This window comes from Pleurodeles waltl, chromosome 3_1 (genome assembly GCF_031143425.1).
Source record: "Pleurodeles waltl isolate 20211129_DDA chromosome 3_1, aPleWal1.hap1.20221129, whole genome shotgun sequence".
In the NCBI taxonomy this organism is placed as follows: Eukaryota; Metazoa; Chordata; class Amphibia; order Caudata; family Salamandridae; genus Pleurodeles; species Pleurodeles waltl.
Genome location: NC_090440.1, coordinates 428,447,823 through 428,468,060, shown reverse-complemented (window position 1 = coordinate 428,468,060; position 20,238 = coordinate 428,447,823). Strand labels below are relative to the sequence as shown.

The 20,238-nt window shown below is 44.7% G+C and overlaps 1 long non-coding RNA gene across 1 annotated transcript in view; it reads right to left on the bottom strand.

Annotated features, from left to right (window-relative positions):
* The window catches only part of LOC138284193 (uncharacterized), a 335,272-nt gene extending 315,491 nt beyond the window's left edge, over window positions 1-19,781 (bottom strand). Inside the window, exon 1 of the long non-coding RNA XR_011201356.1 lies at window positions 19,246-19,781. This is a non-coding gene — a long non-coding RNA (uncharacterized lncRNA). The remainder of the gene's footprint in view (window positions 1-19,245) is intronic.
* Between the last annotated feature and the right edge of the window lie 457 nt (window positions 19,782-20,238).

Sequence of the window (20,238 nt, the reverse complement as noted above, 5' to 3'; positions counted from 1 at the left end):
TCAGCTTGTTTGTGCATGCTTGGGGGGCTTAAACTGAGTGAAAATGTTATTTTATCCTGTATGTCCATCCTTAGGGACTTCCTCGCCCAAGCTTTGAGTGTCCCCCACCTGCTAGTGTGTAAATGTGCCTTACACTGTCAGGGCTCGTGGGCAGAACTCAGGTTCACGATTTCAGTGGTGAACATAAGCACCATACAACAATAGACATGTTGTACAACTGCGTGGCTGCTGTTCAGCATGGCTAAACGTTAGTGGTGTAGAGGAGAGTCTAATGGAATGTCGTAGACTGGAATGTCGAACAGTGGAGTAAAGTGGAGTGGCAGAGAGTGTTGTGTATTGGAATGGCATAGTGTGGACTTGCGTAGAGTTACAGGTACTGGAGTGGCATAGAGTAGAGTAGACTGGTGTAGAGTGCATTGATGTAGAGTGTTGCAAAGTATAACAGTGCAGAGTGCAGCGGCACTGAGTGCAGTGGCATTGGATTAGGCGGCATACAATGCAGCTTCGTAGAATGCAGTGGCATAGATTGGAATGGTGCATAGTAGTGTGCAGTAGTGCTGATTGGAATTGTGCAGAGTGATATGGCATAGAGTTGAGTGATGCAAAGGGCAGTGGCGCAGAATAGAGTCGAGTGGCATGGAGTGCAGAGTAGAGTTGAGTGGCATAGAGTGCAATAGCGTATAGTGGTGCAGAGTAGAGTAGCATAGAGTGGTGCAGCATAGAGTACAGTGCCATAGAGTGCAGTGGCATAGAGTGCAGTGATGTAGAGTGGAGTGGTGTAGAGTTCAGTGGCTGAGAGTGTAGTGTCACAGAGTAGAGTGTCAGAGTGCAGTGGTGTATAAAAGTGTAGAGAAGCAGTGGGTTAGAGTGCAGTGACATAGGGTGCAGTGACATAGAGTGCAGTTGTATGGAGTGTAATGGCATAGAGCAAAATGGTGTAGAATGCAGTGACAGAGTGCAATGGTGCAGAGTAGATTAGAGTAAGTACAGTGGATTGGCGTAGAGTGCAGGGACATAGAGTTGAGTGATAGAGAGTAAAGTACATTGGCTTAGAGTGTATGGGCATAGGGTGCAGTGTTGCAGAGTGACATTGAGTACAGTGGCATAGAGTGGAGTTGTGCTAAGTAAATTGGTGTGTTTTAGAGTAGTGTAGAGTGCAGTGGCGAAGACTGTCTTGTATAGATTAGAGTGGTACAGGGTAGAATAGAGAGGCGTAGCATGAAGTGGCATCGAGTGCAGTGATGTACAATGCAGTAATGCAGAATGCAGTGGCGTGCAGTGGTGTAAAGTTGAGTGGTACAAAGTAGAGTGCAGTGATGGGGAGTGGTGCAGAGTGGAGTGGCCTATAGCTGAGTATGCATGGTATGGTAGTTCACTGCTGTTACAGACAACACATTTTCAATTGAAATGACCATTACATTTGCACAGATATGCTGTTTTACTAATAAAACTATACAGTGCACAAACGAAAATGTGAAGAACTTGCATCAACTAGTGTAATGATTTTTTTGATCATGTTAATGTATTTGTTTCCAACACACTTCAGAAATATCAAAAACTGTACTTCATTTGTATTACTAATTCTGATATATTCTGAAATACTTGCACAGTTCATTTAAATGTTGTCGTGTGCTAGAAAAAACCTCTTTCCTAACTCCCATATCCAGCAAGTTTGTCACAAAAATACTCTTACTTTAAAGTAAGAGAAAGAAAAGTAAACCAGCGCCCACTGAAGACAGTGTCTGACACTTGACCTCGGCCTTTGAATGGACAGCAAATGTGACAAGACGAGAAGATTTAAAGGTTTACAGAAAGGGAGTTTGTGGAAGGATACAGTAAACATGATTTCGGCAAAGTGAGGGAGAAACTGAACCTGGAGAGCCTAAAACAAATGAAGCCAGCAAATGGAAAGCAAGAAAATGTGTTACAAACCCCAAAGCCAATAGGTAGCACTGGGCAGAATGCAGCTTTCTGAATGTCCCCAAGATGTCTTTAACTAGCTGTCTGGTAGGCTGCAGCCTTTAAACAGCAAAGTGTGGTCAGTTCACCTTACAGTTTTCTTTTCATTGAAAGAGACATTGTAATGCATGTCTCTGGCTATGAACGGGATAGAGGGAAATTGTATATAGTTTCAGCTAGAAGGATTTGTAAGTACCTAATCACACTGCTGATTATGCACTTTTATCTATATCTTCTACCCTGTCTATTTATTGATATTTATGCTTTGATATTCATATTGCACTGTGCAAAATTGTTGTTTATGTGTTTATTTTTTGTTATGAATTTTAATAATGTACACAATAAAGTACTACTTACAAGAGTTATTTAAATTTTTTTTTGCTCATCTGTATTTTACGGGTAATATTTAGCTGTGTGTGCTTCATATTACTTGTTTTTAAAAAACTAAAGCACTGACTGATGTAGTAGCGTTTATTGAGTGATGTTACTATGTTGTCTGACTTTCTAACCGCCATTGTGCGCCCCCTGAATAAACCTTGGGCTGCTCTACCTCTCTAATTTGAGAGACAGGAGTTGAAGAGGGTTATTTTGTATTTAATTTGGGTCCCACAATAAGAAGCATACAAGACACCAAAATTAAATCTGACTGCCAGGATAACCACTGGTTGCTCTGGAACAACCCTGAATCAAGGCCCCCAATACTGTTGTGAATATTAGTATTAAATATGTCTCTCTTAGGACTGCTTACTATACCTCACTAACTCCTTGTTTATTCTTCAGGGAGTACAACTCGGCATCTAGAATGTCTACAAAAACCGGTGAAATGATTAAAAAAATGGAGACTCCCTTAACGTTGGAAATGTGGACAAGTTCTGTTGGGGATATTGGGTTACCCTATAAACCCTGCATCAGCTGTTTTAGATTCAGGACATTACCCATGTTGCATTGTTCCCAGAGCATCGCTGTGCGGCGTTCTCAGATGCTCTCCTGTTTTTATGACGACCCTTTCGATAAACACCTCTTCAGTTCCCAGCCCCACTGAGCTCGTAACATAGCTCAGTTGACTAAGGCGCCTAAATGGGGGGACCGTTTGTAACCCGAGAGGCACAGTTCGCATTCCGTCGCTAAGTTCCTCGTTGCCTTGTCCCCGAGATCCATTCTCATCAAACACTCTGCGTTATTGAAAAGGCGACTGGTTGATATTAGAAGTATTATATATGTATTTCTTCTGGGTGGTGCGCACATGTTCAGGCGTGGCAAAGCATGTTCCGTGGGAAGGCTGCGAAGGCGAGTCACGTATGGGAGTGGGAACCCCATGTTGCCGCCCCAAGCGAAATGCAATACTATATAATTCAATAACCTGCTACATACTAGCAAAGTATGTATGGGTGAAATGTGTGTTAAGAACTCACACGTGGCTCGAGATATGCCTGTCTGCCTCTCGCTTTATTGTCAAGGGCGTAGCTTGGTCAGTAAAATTGTGTGGGATGAGCTTCAGGTTTCCCAACAATCGCACTGGCATATAATGTCAAAATACATGATACAACAAGCGGGGTGCATGAGAGGGGCTAAAGTGGTAGCGGAAAGGGAGGCGGTTGAGGATTGGCAGGTCTACTAAATGAAAGAAAACATAATATTTTGTAAAATATCCAACATTTTTGAAGACTTTCAAAGCAGAGAGAGAGAGTGTGTGTTCTTTTTTTTGCCTGCCTTTTTGTAAAAATTCCTTGTGAAATCCAAGACAACCCACCATACCCGACTGAAAGCACCTACACTCAGCTAATTTCCAGAACATACATTTATTAAGGGGGTGTAACACTCCAACCCTCCCCCCCCCCCCCCCCACCCCCCCTTCCCAATAACTACGCCCCTGTTTATAGGCGCATGTGCCTTCAAAGATTCAAATGTTAACAATCTTTTGTGTCTTAGCAACAAGACGTGTACGGGCGGAATTACACCTGCTGCAATTATTTTACAAGCGCACTGCTATTCGCAAATGCATAAGTACACACACACATCAGAAATACCCGTCCCGAGGAACACGCGGTCGTATCTAAGAGAGAGACACGAGTCAGGCCACACGGTCCGCAACATGGGCATGGCCTGAACCTGCTGTACAACAGACATGCAAATCCCCTCGTGTGTTTTAGTGAAGCAAAGACAAACTTACTCACGCGTGCTAACGAATGAACACACGATATGGCCATTAGCAACACCAACACACACTGTAAATTACGCACAGAGAATCTGAATTACAGGCAACAAAAGAAGATGGTCTGTAGGGAGGGGGGCGATGCTGCATTGCTCTCTCAACACCCCATTCTGTGAAAACTATACCTGGGTGAGTAGGACGGTTTGTTTTGTTTTGTAATAACATGCTTCAATGACAAAAATGGAGTCTCAGCCAAGAAGACGTTTTTTGTCAGCGGTGCTGAGGTATGCACGAAGACAGGTTTGTGGGTGCCGGAAATGTGGGGTGAGGGGGGTGCAAAAGAGTGATAGGGGGAGAGAGACCGATGAGAAAGAGAGAGAGAAAATGTGCGTGTGAGAGAAAGAGTGTGCGAGAGAGAGCAAGGCTGTGAGAGAAAGAGCAAGGGAAAGACAGCATGAGAGAGAGCGAGAGAGGGAGAGAGAGACTCAATAGCCAACGTCTGGTTATGTGGTCCAGTCTATTAAGGACGAGACATAGCTTGTGGTTGGATGTCAGACAGTGGGTTTAGACAGGCTGGTGGCGTGCAAGCATGAGTGGCGATCAGACCCACAACTGTGCCTGTTAGACATATATGTTAGGTAGAGAAGGGTGGTAGGTTGGCATACTTGGGAGAATGAAAGAAGGGTAACAGACAAACGCGGCATGGACAGAGCGTGGGGTAGACGGGCGTGGATCTGAGAGAAAGAATGCAAGAGAGAGAATGTTGGAAGGTAGACAGGAAGCGGGCAGGGTTGTTAATTTGTTTCAAAAACACATGGAAGCGATTGTTAGAGAGGTTTGAAGACCTGCATAACTGGTCGACAGAGGCAAGGGTAGATAGGTGTGGTTAGTAGACAGAAAGAAAAATGGGAGACGGATCGATAACTGAAAATACCGATATCTAAGCATGATTGGTAGACAGACGAAGCGCTTGGCAGAAAGACATTGGTGTTACAGAGACTGGCAGACTCGTGCTCAGCAGACAGACAGAGATAAGTAGACAATGGTAACGATAGTAACGGTATTAATAAACAGAGAGGGCTGCTGGGAGACAGTTGTAGTTAGAAAGTCCCGAGGAGTGGCTGACTGGCATAGCTGAGTGATTGGTGGAGGGGAGAGAGGTAGAGACAAAGTGGCTGCCATTCAGAGACAAGTAGAGAACAGGCTCGACTGGTAGATAGGAGGGCAAGTAAGGAAGAATGAAATAGTGGAACACCAGCGACAGATCAGACGACTGATAATTACAAAAATAGCGACAAACTTAGTGATAGGCAGATAACTAAGATTTGTGTTTTCTAGCGCCTTCTACCGTAATGTACTTTCTGCGCGCTGCAATAAAACGTGGTGCTATTCCCCTATTAAGTAGTGTTTGAATTGTCAGCGAGTCGCTTCCGGGACACTGGACCTCGTAGACCCGTATGTGATGAGCAGGTGTGGGGGGGTCGATTGTCTCACTGAGAGGTCATCGTGCCCTCTTGGGTGGAGAGGAGTACCATGGGTGAGGGCAGGTGAGAAGTGTGCGCGCGCACCGGCGCCTTTGGTGAGAGTCATGAATCGGTGTATGTGCATTATGAGTGTGTGTGCCTCAGGGTGTGGCGGTAGTCCTCACAATGTCACCTTCTCGCATGCTTCGGTCGCCACTATACTCCGTGTGGTACAACGTTTTCTCGTGCGCAGTATACCGTGATAGCACGCAGCTCTCACCTATACCACATGCACTGCTTCCAGTTCACATACCTGCACGTTCCCATTCTTAATAAGTGAATCGCTACCTAACGCAATCATTTACCTCCCTCGTGCGCATTAACAACCAACAGTGGAATCCCGCTGTCAACAACATGACAAGGGAGGCAGACGGCCTATTGTGAATGTAAACAGGACTTGTTACGGGCGAGCACGGGCGATTACACAGTGCTCGAGAGCTTAAATGTATAATAATGTGCTAGGAAACAAACCTGTCAATTAAGCGCTATTCTCTGACGACTGGCACCCGTCAGGTACTGAAAGGTTTATCAAATGAATACTTCTCCCTGTCAGTACTTCTCAGTGGGGCTTCTTAAAAAGGTCCCATTGTTGCAGTTCCAATTATTAGCATTGTTATTAGTAATAATATTAGCAATAAAGGAGGGGTGTTGTTCAACTGCTTGCGCGTGCGTTACTAAGTATGATCCGGGCGCTTGGAAAGGGGTGGCAGCCAGTGAGTTGCAAGCGGTAATGTCTGTGCACTGATACTGAGTAAAGTGTTGCAGTGGAGATGGGATGGTGAGGGTGCAGGGGCAGAAGGTGGAGAGGGACTGGAATATGATCCCTTTTGTGGTTTCAATGAACACATCCCACTTCCGGGTACCAGTACATAATGCTTTGCAAAGGTGGAACCAGGAATGGATTTCAGCACCGCAACTGCACCAGCCTTTGGAAGGGAGTGGCCCTGAAGCGCCTTCGTTTGCTTGTGCCCCCTTTTTCCGTGGCAGGGCTGCTTCGCCACGTGCGAGGCCATTTTAAGGGCTCGGTGCTTTTACAGGGGGCCTTCCTAGCCGAGCGTTTGAGACTAAGTTCTTTCAGTAGCGGGGGCTGCTGCTGGCTGCAATCCTGCCTGTTAAGCGATGGCACTCGTGCGCCAGTAGAATTCCCAGCTCTCCTCCACGCAACCCAGAACAAAACAAACAAGCACCTCGTGATACAAAAATGACAGGGGCACCACTGGTGGAAACGTGACTTCTCAACACAACCGGCTTTTCAAGGATGTGAGTTCTTTGTTTCTTAAGAGGCTTTTGGCAGTTATGTTTACACAAAATTCAGATATGCTTTTTTAGCACATTTAAAAAAAAGACTGATTCGTTTCTTTCAAAGCCCGGTAAATCCTTTTAATTTGTCAGCACTGTACTACAAAATGTCTTATGGCGTTCGAATAGCCATAACATGTCTTTCATAACCATAGCGTCAACGATATACGTTGAAGAGAATAGAAAAAAACATGGCGCTTGAGTATTTGCTGCACTCGAACATCAAAATCCAGAACAAGGTTTGTGTGGCACAGCGGCATGCACCTGCTACAAAATGGCTGCCTGGGAAAAGAAAGGAGAACTTGGGCAGCTATGCGGATGCATGTCTGGGCACCGCGCATCTCTGCAGGAGGATGGCACTGCTACACGGGGTGCGAGGGCTTCGCGCATGCGCCCAGGAGCCAGTACAGCCGTCGCCCCCCCCCCCCCCCACCAACCGCCCCCCTCCTTCGCACCGCAACCGCAGATCACAGCATGACTAACCCCTCCCCGCACCTCCCTTCCTTCCGCCCAGCAGGCAACCAATCACGACGAGTTCTTCTCAAACCCGTGTATCCATGTTACTTTTAATGTGTGGTGAGCATGTACACTCAATGCTGTCGAGCAAACCTTCTGACGAGGCCAGACCTTGGACAGCTCCACTGAGGCTGCGCAGGCGTCGGCATCCGGCAGGGGGCAGCAGAGAACATACGTATCACAATACCTTAGCAAACTGCATCAGCAGCGGACTCTTCAAATCCGTTTTTGTGTAAATAAGGGATAGTCTGGTCATTATGAATACTGTGGATCTTGATGATTTTTCATGAACTATCTGAAAATAATGTGCTTTGTGCAGTGAGATATCGGTGAAGTGTTTATTGGACCATCTTGTTGATTTTCTTCAGACTATTAAAATGTGTAAATGCTGGAAATATTTGCAAGTTTACTCTTCATAGAACAACGTCGTGAAAAACTGTTCGAGATGCAAACATAATGCAAATAGTAGAAATCAGAAATTTCTATACCAGAGAAAGAAAATGACAGTACTCAGCTAGACGCATTTTGCGCAAACATGTCTAACACAACACCAATGTAAATAGTAGACATGCGTGGCTAGTATTATGCTTCCCCTGTACTTATTTACTACACATATTTAATAACCCTGAAAGTCAACGTTTCGAAGAAATAGCGAAGAATAAGGGCAAAAAGGTAGGGGCAGAGATAGAAGCATTAAATCCTCTACACGCCTTTGAAATGTCAACGAACAATGATATATAATTTGGGAAAAAAACAATCGAACAAGGATAAGTCGATTGGGTTACCTCAAAGATATATGTGTTGAGAAGAAAAGATTGTGATTGTTGTAAATGTGCCTTTTCATAATAAAAAAGTGCTCTAATGGCGAAAAGAAGATGTAGTAATAATAACAAAACAATACAACAACGACAATAACAACAACAGTAAGAACAATGTAGCAACAACAATAATAATAACAGCAATAATATGAAAATAACAACAATAGTAGTAATAATAATAATGGAAAATTCTCGAAATTAATATGGAATTTCTGGTACTTTCATTTTGATCGTCCTTTCAATGTAACACGTGGATTTGAATTAGGACGACAGAACAATGCAATGCCCGTTTGCCTGTGGGAGGACATCTCAGACTGGTGGACTCCTGTCACCCCGTCTCCTATTCCCCTTGCGACGACATCCGGTTCTTCAACCCTACTGAACAACGTGCCACAATGTGCGGCATTGCACTTTCCGCTTGGATGCCAATAATGCCAACATAGTCTATTGTGTTGGTGCATGGGCTTCAGGGGGCGTTGCGAGGAGTACCCAAGGCCTCTGCCTTACTGGGCAGGAGTTTGTCACAGTCAGGCTTCCCATGTTGCTCAGAGAAGGAGTTATGGGCCAAATCCCTCATTGCTGCCCTGAACTGGGCCTGACGGACTAACGTGGTGTGATTGGATCTGATAGCTATTTTAACGACGTTAGCGACGAGGGAGGATCACATTATAGTCTTTTGGGTGCAATGGCCCCCTGCCTAGTGCATGGTAAAGTGTGCCTTGAATTTTACCATTAGTTTAACTGGGAGCTAGTGTAGAGAATAAAGAAGAGAAAGAAAGGCTACGTAACACGAAGAAGAGTGATGATTGTAGCAAACAGAATGGACCCCCTAGAATTGCACAATTGCATTTGCAAGAGTAATTTCAGCTTGTAAACTCGGATTCCGCTTGGGACTTTTTTATATCATTATCACAAAGGCCTTACACAAATGAGTGTCTTACAGTCTTGCAGATATTTTGAGGGCATTTAATATAAAAGAATATTCGTCGCAAGAATAGCAATAACCATGACGTGTACAATTTATACCCTAGAGATTAATTTATTAAATGCACTGACGAGCAAAACACGCTAGGATTCATCATTACTAAGTAAATACCTGAGTGAAGGCTGTGAACAGGCCACAGATACGTGTTGTGATCATGAGGGTGAGAGTACCCTGTGCCTGTGGTTCTGTAAGTGCATTAGGTCTCATTATCACACACAGTCGGCAAGTGGGAAGTGTAACAGAGGTCCCTAGCAACAGGAAGGTGGTCTGATAGAATGTCTGAGGAGGTCCTGGGTAATCATGAGGGTGAGAGCACCCAGCGCCCATGCTCCCGTAGGCCCAGTAGGTATCATTATTACACACAGCTGAGAAGGGGGAGGTATAGCAGGGTTCTCTAGCAACAGGAAGATGGTCTCATAGAATGCCAGACGAGGTCCTGTGTGATAATGAGGGTGGGCGGTATAATAGAGGTCCATAGCAACAGGAAGGTGGTCCGATAGAATGTCTGAGGAGGTCCTGGGTAATCATGAGGGTGAGAGCACCCATGCTCCTGTAGGCCCGGTAGGTATCATTATTACACACAGCTGAGAAGGGGGAGGTATAGCAGAGTCCTCTAGCAACAGGAAGATGGTCTCATAGAATGCCAGACGAGGTCCTGTGTGATCATGAGGGTGGGAGCACCCTGTACCCATGCTCCTGTTGGCCCACTAGGTATCATTATCATACACAGCTGAGAAGTGGGAGGTAAAACAGACTTCCCTAGCAACAGGAAGGTGGTGAGATAGAACACCGGAAGAGGGCCTGGTTGTCGGTATGGATAGACAAGTGTCTGATTAGATTGGAAGATGAAGGGCCACGTCTGCAGTCAGCCTGGTGAGATAATATCAAATAGAGAGTAAGTTGTTTCGTCAAGGGTTCTGAAAAGTGAAGCACCTCATGAATGCTCCCCCCATTGGGTTCCTGTCTCTGAGATGTCCCACATGATCCGATGAATTCAGAGTTAATCTGTAAATTTCAATGGTGGAGACTATGGCGGTGATTCTAACCGCGGCGGGCGGCGGTCGCCGCCCGCCATGCGGTTACCGCCAAATGACCGCACTGCGGTCACAAGACCGCGGCGGCCATTCTGGCTTTCCCGCTGTGCTGGCGGGCGACTGCCAAAAGGCCGCCCGCCAGCACAGCGGGAAAGACCCAGCAACGATGAAGCCGGCTCCGAATGGAGCCGGCGGAGTTGCTGGAGTGCGACGGGTGCAGTAGCACCCGTCGCGAATTTCAGTGTCTGCTAGGCAGACACTGAAATTCCTTTTGGGGCCCCCAGGGGCCCCGCGGCACCCCCTACCGCCATCCTGTTCCTGGCGGGAGACCCGCCAGGAACAGGATGGCAGTAGGGGGTGTCAGAATCCCCATGGCGGTGGAGCGCGCTCCGCCGCCATGGAGGATTCTCAAGGGCAGCGGAAAGTCGGCAGTACACCGCCGACTTTCCGTTTCTGGCCGCGGCTGAACCACCGCGGTCAGAATGCCCAGCGGTGCACCGCCAGCCTGTTGGCGGTGCTACCGCGGTCATTCGCCCTGGCGGGTTTTACCGCCAGGGTTAGAATGACCCCCTATGTTCTTGCAGAGCTAGTGGAGGGAGTTCCCTAGGGTAACCTATTCTTTAACAACTAAAAATGAATAAAGAATCCTGATATTCCATCCTTCACAACTGAAGGCCATAACTGTTTGTTCCAGCTGTTCCATGTCGTTTTTTTCCTTTTGACCCCTGGAGTTTTGTTGCATGTTTATATTTTGGCTCCCCAAGAGAAGCCCCTAATCTAATGAGCCATCCAAACACTTACTTCAGTGCTCCTCAGGTTCAATTATCGTGTCTGCTAGGAGAGAAGGGACCCCAAAGCATCCCTCGCCCTTTGTGCATGTGTGTATGTACATACAAAGATAGGAAATGGAGGGTGCCCCCCGCACACACAAACAACATGCTCAAACCTCCGTGCCCTAAGAAGCTGTCTGGTGGCTACACAAGTTTTCCTTCCAGAGCAGCTGTACCAGAATGTTACCTTTGTTGTAGTCATACCTACAGCTACCACATCATTCGTGGCCTTTATTGGACTTGAGAGGAAGCCTTCCAGGGCTGCCCCTAAGAATTGAGGTTTCGCTTGGAACCGGATAGTAGTACAGAAACAGGGGTGGAGAGAGGACTCTTCCAAAAACATTATACTGACCTAGACTTTTACATGGTTAGAAACATCAAGCTACAATATTTGTTATTCTTATGCTTCAATTAGAACGTTATTTTTTCTGGTTACAACCCTGATTGGGGAAGTGTACCTATTAAGATTGCAACACTTCTACTACACTGTATCTGATTCAAGCTTCACTGCTCTTCCCATGTCAAAGGTCTTGTCTTCTCAACTAAGCTACCAAGGAGAGCAAAAGAGGTTTTAAAGGCCCAAATGACACAAAAAACAAAGTACCTGGGACTCTGATCATTGGGGTATATATGCAGTCTTATCTACAACACTGCTAAGTGGTCCCTACCACTTAACGGAGCTGTAACATATACTCTATGTATGTCACTATAACTAAGGCGAGGTAGTGTAGAAATTCATCATAGTTAATACGGGTCCCACAGTGCTCCCCAACGATGCTGATAATTTTCATCTAGTGGAAAAATGTTAGAAACACCATCAACACTGAGAGCAAGATGAATTAAGCGGTACCACTGTCCTGAAGAACCTAGTGAAAAGCCAAGTCGCAATGGTGTCAGTGTGACTGACCCTGTGTATGAACAATTTATGCCCAGGATTTAGACCGTCTGAGATGGGTGTAATTATCCCAACATGCATCCGTTTACTTCACTCCCACCACCAAGGGGGTGTTTACTTTCAACTACTTCTGCTCACTCTCAATGAAGGAATCTTGAAATAAAATCGCTGGGAAGGGCGAGATCGGTGAACTGTGTAAACCCAGGCGGCAGCACTGATGATTTTGGACATTCTCCTCTTCCTCTCGAAAGACAGGAGAGTTCCCACTCACATGACACACCACACTTCAGCATCCACATATCAGGCAAATGGTAGACTTTTCCGCAGGCATGTTCTTCCACCCATAATGGCACTATTTGTGTTAGAGGTCTGCAACCTGCCCAGTGGGCATCAATCGACTGATAAGGGAACTGGTGGTAAAAACAGCACATTTCCTTCCATAAATTAATCACTGTATGCTGGTTAGTTTTAGGGCTGTTGAGCCAGTATTTCCAAAATAAACATTTGTGGCCAGAGTCACTAGAATTTGCATGTGGATACAATGGTAAAAAGGTAACTTCTCAGGATGCTCATTGGTGTACAGAATTATATTAACGCTCCTAAATTAAGATTAGGAATGTGAAGGAGAACATTTCCTTGTAGGATCTTTACAGTCTACCAAGGAAAATGAACTTCCACGAGATTGTCTATTTCGTGAAATATACTATAGTTACATTTTTAATAAAACTGAGTAAAAATAGCATTTGGTAAAATACTAGTAGTAGTACCAGAAGCAGTAATAGTAGTTCTAATTGGTGCTTGTATAGCGGTATTATAAATACTAATGGGAAAGTGAAATTAGTAGACGTAGTAACAGTAGATAAAGCAGTAGTCGTGTTAGTAAAAGAACTGAAGGCCTTGCTTCCATTAGTAAAACTAGTGACAGAAGGCAAATTTTAGGTGAAAAACATGCACTTTTCCTCCTTATATTAAATGAAATGCTGAGGTCATCATTACAAGTGGCCCGCTTAATTGTGATGTGCGGTAATGTTACTGCGCAGATTGCAATTAGGACTGTGGCGGCTAACACCTCACTGCTGCAGTTTTCCCCACGATCCAGCCTGCTGAAATGCGTCAGGTGAGAAATGCCAGATAATTATGGGGAGATGTAGAGTTGGGTGCATTCTGCATGTTGATCCTCATTACCGTGGACAAACCTGTTATTTATCAGACCAGATAAATTCTGACCTAGTTCAATAGGATTTTATCGGGTAACTATCTGTCCATACATTGGACCACTCCTAATGAGGATTAAAAATGTCTTTACATGTTTTATGTTAAAAAAAAAAGTCAGCTGAAATAGGAATTCAATTAACGTGAGCTACTATGGATCTTCATATTATGTTACTGTGTTTTTTGGCTAATTGAAGCATAGGTGAAATTGACTGGATTTGCAGTAGAAGAATTTGGGCTCTAGGAAATAATATAGATTCGAGTACAGAGGATCCCTGGCATACGAGCAACATTTTTTTTTATTTGGGTGACCATGTTATCCCTGTAATAATTCAAAGTAGATTCTAGGCACACACCTTTTCAGTATTTTAAGCAGAAATACCCACTACTTCTTTCATCACTTGCTGCCTTTTAGGATGCCAGTGCTGGTGTGTTTTCACAACAATACAATATGGCTCTTGGTAAGAATGACGATAGAATAAGAGTCAATCACATATGTCGATTAATTTCAATTGATATCTGCAAAATTCTACTGCCCACCCATTTCCAAGCACACTGCAAACACTCCTGTGACCAGACCCAGGCTTAGTCATTTACTATCCTCGGAGACAACTCCTGGGCTGATGTAGTAAGATGAAGTATAATAAATATGTTTTTAATTAACTATAGCATCTCAAGAGTGACTGTCTTATTTGTAACTGAGAGTATACAGAAACCCTCAGTCAAGAACCTAATAAGATGCTGTCTTAAAGGCCTGGGTGTGTTATGATGTCCTCAGGAGAGGCAAGAAACCATGGTGTAACTTACATTTCAATGTCACGGGCAGGTCGGATGGTCTTTGAAGTCAAATGCAAGACGTTAAGACCTAATGAGATGCAAGTTTCAAAATGCCAGTCTCAGAAACCAGCTGATAAGTGCATCAGAGATGTTCTATAAACCAGGATGCCCATTGTCCACAGAGAGAAGCAAACAGCCATGAAGTTGGTGGCGAATGTTTAATTCCTGGGCTGCCCGTGCCATTTTATTGAAGTGGGAAAGGGGCACAGGGAACATCATGCATAGTAAACCAGTTTACACTAAATGCTGTCCCACATTTCCCACCTAATTTTTATTTAAACTGATCCTTCATTTAGAATTATTGACACTGTGTGTTCACTTTGAGAAATGCTACAGAAAAGACCCCACTCCCATCCTGCATCTACTCCTTCCAGATGTACCCACAAAAATACTCCATGGGGCCTCTCAGCTCAAAGTCCACTGAGACGTTCACGGTGTCTTCCTTTGACCAGTAGAGTCAGACCCATACAGCTGTACCCCCGGAATAGGAAGACGTCCTACCTGTTGTGCCAGGTCGGGATCTACTTGGCACATATTGCATATGGGGTTGATGGTCTGTGATACGCCGATCAGTTGTGCTACTCCACCATTTCTCCTTTTCCCCTGCATGCTCCTGTCTATTTTGCTTTTTGGTAACACGTTGTGGACCCTCAGATCATTAGAGACCGCTCACTGTCTAAATCTGTTCTTTAGAGTCACATCCTTTGGTTTATACTGTGATGGAAAAAAACTCAATGTTTCCCACAATGTAGTATTAAGGGGTTCCCACCTTCCTTTTATCCTCTGTGCACCAACGCTGTTTGGTATCTGCATTTAAATTGTTGGGCAGCAGTAGCTACAATCAGGAGAAATGTATTCTTACTCTCTCTTGTAGCTGAAATCCATATGCTTGTGGCAAATATGAGCCTTTCTTTTGTGTTTATGTTTTTAATGTCCGAAATCTTCACAAACATGATACATTACTTTTACAACAATGTTCATGGTCATTGACGCCTCTGCACAGACTGGATTGTGAACACTAGCAGTGTACCTATTGTTAGGTTGACCCTTCGCTAATCCTGAACATTTATGTCTAAGAATGAATGGTTGTGAACTTGGATTCCGACCTTGTAAATTATATTTCAATTTAAAGAACACCTTAAATGACTAGTAAGAGTATCCTTGTTTTTTTTTTATAAAACAGGCAGATTGTGACTGCACCGGACAGAGCAAAAGTGTGTCCCCCATGGGGATGGATGCTACCCACAGATGACAAGTGCAGCCTCATTTCCAGTTATTTTCCATCTGCTCTTACGCAACCAGAAGGAATACACACACTTCTGATGTGGCCCCTGGTCAGACAGTGTACGGGTTAAGCTGTGCCACACCTCACCTTTGTTGCTTGGGTAGACCACTACAGGTAGCTCCCCTTGTTTCAAGCCTGAGAAGCTTTCAGAAAGTGCACTGCTGTAGGGAGACGTTAAGAAGGAGAAAAAGAGGTGAGAGGACGGAATGAATGCAGACCAGAGGAAAAGTGACAAGAGTTCAGGAAAGGGGAGAGTGACTCAAAAGGGCAATAGAGGGGTAACGCATATAAGATTGAAGGATGGAGACCGGGAAAGGTGAAAAAGAAGGAAATAATGAAAGGGAGAGTTGAGGTGAGAAAAGGGGTGAGTACACAGCAACAAAAACAAAACACAGCAAAAGGGTAGAGATGAATGGAAGGGTTGGCAGGTGGAAGCAAAGGTAGGGGGTACGGACAAGAGATGAACAAATGATAGAACGAAGGGAAGAGGAGAAAAGGGACGTGTTGGGATGACCTCTTGATAGAGATGAGAGAAAGAGAGGAGAGATGAAGGATCATTGCGAAAGGGCAACATGAGCAGGGGATGATGAGGAAACGGAGCGACGTGTACGACAGAAAACGGGCAAGAAATTAGACGAGAGAAGAACTATCGGGGTAGGTGAAGAGCAGCCACACTCACGGTTTTATTACAGTCCCTGTTGACTCCGTTGTCCTCTTACAGCAAGTTAAAACAGACTCATCTGAAATCCCAATTATGTGCTGAACATGGCTTTGGGTTCTTGAGGGAATTTCCCTTAAATAATAAACACATGGAGCAGAATGCCTGAAGAGAGCATATATGGAAATACGCATTTTGTTATTTCTGGCAATGTCCTCATCAATTTCGACGAAGAAGTTATAACCGGAAGACGTCACTTATTACTTCCGGTGACCTCTGCCGGTTATAACACTGGAAGGTGAAGTTGCCATTTAAAATCATTGCAATTTCGGCCACAGTGGCACCCGAACAGCTGTTCTGCCTCCTGTCTTTATGTAGTTTTCTTTGTAGATAGGATTATTTTTCGATCCTTTAAATTATATTTCAATTTAGCTGAAACCTTAAATGACTAATAAGGATAGCCTTGGGTGTATATGAAACAAGCGGATTGCGAATGCACCGGACAGAACGAGATTGCGTGTAACCTGGGGCAGGTGTTCAAGCGCTAGCGAAGGAAGGCCGTTGCCCTGAATCTCGCAATAACCCTAATGGTTATGTAAATTAAACTTAAGTTAAAGGAGACGACGCTGTGCTCAGTCTGATTTGATCACGTTGTCCTTGCGTGCACACTTCAACTTCGTTTTGAGTGTGATTGGTTATTAAAATGCAAACCTCACCGTTCAGACGGTTTGGTGACGAGTTTTGTTTATGACGTCACTGCCCACGAAGCAATTACTTAAAAGAGATATGTTGTTTTACGCTGAAAAAACTCTTCTGACCATAGCGACCACGACAGAAAACTTCCCATATGCTCAAATTTCCTTGACTCTATGTGCTATGTGTATTTCTAAAGCGCACTACTCTGGCGCTCAGCAGCTGTATTCACTTTTCGGGCTGTTTGTTTTTTGGCTGGTCCTTTGCATCATTGTCTGAAGAGTGACGTCAAATGCATTCATGCATTATATAAACACAAACAATACTGCAATACAAACCAACACATGCATTGACCGTTCCAGAGGTACAATATAAACACAAACAATACTGTAACACACCCAACAAATGCACTGATCGTTCCAGAGGTACTACATAAACACAACCAATACTTCAATACAACCAGCACATGCATTGATCGCTCCAGGGGTACAATATAAACACAAACAGTACTGCAACACAACCAACACATGCACTGATCCTTCCAGAGGTACTATATAAACATAAACAATACTTCAATACAACCAACACATGCATTGATCGTTCCAGAGGTACTATATAAACACTAACAATACTGCAATACAAACCAACACATGCACTGATCATTCCAGAGGTACTATATAAACATAAACAATAGTGCAACACAACCAACACATGCATAAACAATAAACAATACTGCAATGCAACCAACGCATGCATGGATTGTTCCAGAGGTACTATATAAACACAAACAATACTGCAATACAATCAAGACATGCATTGATCGCTCCAGGGGTACAATATAAACACAAACAATACTGCAACACAACCAACACATGAACAGATCCTTTTAGGGGTACTATATAAACATAAACGATACTTCAATACAACTAACACATGCATTGATCGTTCCAGAGGTACTATAAACACAAACAGTACTGCAATACAACCAACACATGCATTGATCGTTCCAGAGGTACTATAAACAATATAGCAATACAACCAACACTTGCACTGATCCTTCCAGGGGTACTATATAAACATAAACGATACTTCAATACAACTAACACATGCATTGATCGTTCCAGAGGTACTATAAACACAAACAGTACTGCAATACAACCAACACATGCATTGATCGTTCCAGAGGTACTATAAACAATATAGCAATACAACCAACACTTGCACTGATCATTCCAGAGGTACAATATAAACATAAACAATAGTGCAACACAACCAACACATGCATTCATCGTTCCAGAGGTACTATATAAACATAAACAATACTGCAATGCAACCAACGCATGCATTGGTCATTCCAGATGTACTATAAAAACACAAACAATACTGCAACACAACCAAAGCATGCATTGATCGCTTCAGATGTACTATATAAACACAAACAATACTGCAATACAAACCAACACATGCATTGATCGTCCCAGAGGTGCTATATAAACATAATCAATACTGCAATACAAACTAATAGATGCATTGATCGCTCCAGAGCTGCAGGTACTCTGGAACGATCAATGCATGTGTTGGTTGTATGGCAGTATTGTTTGTGTTTATATGGTAGCTCTAGAACGACCAATGTATGTGTCGGTTTGCATTGCAGTAGTTTGTTTATGTAGTGCATGGATGCATTTGACGTCACTCCTCATACAATGATGCAAAGGACCAGCCAAGAAACAAACAGCCCGAGAACTGGATTCACCTGCTGAGCGCCAGGATAGTGCGCTTTAGAAATACACATTGCACAGAGTCAAGGACGTTTCAACATATGAAACGTTTTCTGTCGTGGTCGCTCGTTCGATGTTACCTTCAATGTTGAGTCTGGGCAATACCCCTTGCACACTGCAGCTCGGCCATAATTCTTCTGAACAATAGTGCACCAAATCAGGCATCGGGTGCACATTTACACTGAGCCTCGGTAAAGCATTATGTTCATGAGTTACCTTATGCAGGCCTCTACAATGAACAAAGCTACCAATTTATGAGCATTGGATATGACCTGAACAATCTCAGGACTTTACATCTCACACAGGCCGCATGGTGTGTTTATCAGAGAAACGCACAGATTCATAAATAAATGTGCGATTAAATTGACAGTCTAGCCCTATGGTTAATATGCTGGATTCTCGCATAAGGCACGTGTACAGGGGATGCTGCGGAGCTACGTCATGAATACTTATGCGTGAAGACCTCCACTAAATCGTGCAGTCACACGACGCTCTGACGAATGACACGGATGTCAGGTGGTCCCTGACACGGCCAATGTGTCATGGCATCTGAGAGGGAGAGTGACCTCCAGCTGCGTGGGGGTCAAAGACTGACGCTGAACACACAAAACAGAATTATGACGTATGCAAATACGCTCTCATACCTTCGCTCATCATTAGAGAGGCAACGTAGTCACTCGACAGCCATGCATTCGTAGAACCGACGAGGTACAGTATTTTTGCAGATACATCGGGGTGGGTAGGTGAGGAGGGGGCGGTTCAATCACTTACCTGTCGCCGACCACCTGCAGCCTCCGGTTTAAAATTTTGATTGTAAAAAACTCTTCGCCTTGGTCCCGGCCAATCAGCAGTCCTAAAACCCCAGAGTCGATCCTTTTAGGCATTCTTCTCGTTGCCTCACCAGAAACTTGGAAGCTGCCGCTGAACTTTTGGGACACGGATATTTCCTCCGGGCCATCGAACAGTGCATATAGCTTCACGCTGCCACTCCTAGCTTAGGCCGAGAGAGAGTGCCCCAGTGGGGTAAAATGTGCGCGAGAGGCTCATTGTAGGGCTTGTGCCCAGAAGCAGGGTTTGCAAGTTTGCAGGCGAGCTGCTGGCTGTGCCAAGTGCAGTGCGACGGATAAAGGGCGATTGTTCGAAGCGAACAAAAAGCCCGTGACGGGCGCGGGCTGGGACTCCCCGGGCGCAGCCTGCGAACTTGAACTTCAACTTGGAAGCGCTCTCCTGCCTGTCACTTGTGAAGAATGGGCCGGTGGACCCCGCCAGACAGGGACGCGAGGGGCGTCCAGGGGTCTGTAGACTCCATCTGGGAGAGAGATGGAGCGGCCCAAACTGGGAGGTCTCGTGATACTTAGTGCCCAAATCACTCCATGTAAACCCCCTGCGGTCCCATGGCACAGACGTGCATGATTGAATGCATGGCAGGATACCGCTGCAGCAACATACATCATGTCTGCGTGTAGATATTTCTGGAGCCGTGGGTGCCCCATCACACAATAATGCATCATGAGTGCATGTGGAAATCAAAGTGATGGGTGAAATGCTTATATTAATCTCAGTCATTATTGGTTAGTTGGGAGGCATTCCGGTCCATCAAGTTTCACCTATTCTGCCACTCTACTGAAAGACCAGCCATGGGCAAATTGGCCTTGATCCTACTCCAGTAAGAACAGTCACAACTCAACTGCCAGGCAGGGTCCCCTCTAAATTGGAACACAAGCAATATGAAACCTGTTTTGACCTACATGAGTATCACCAGTG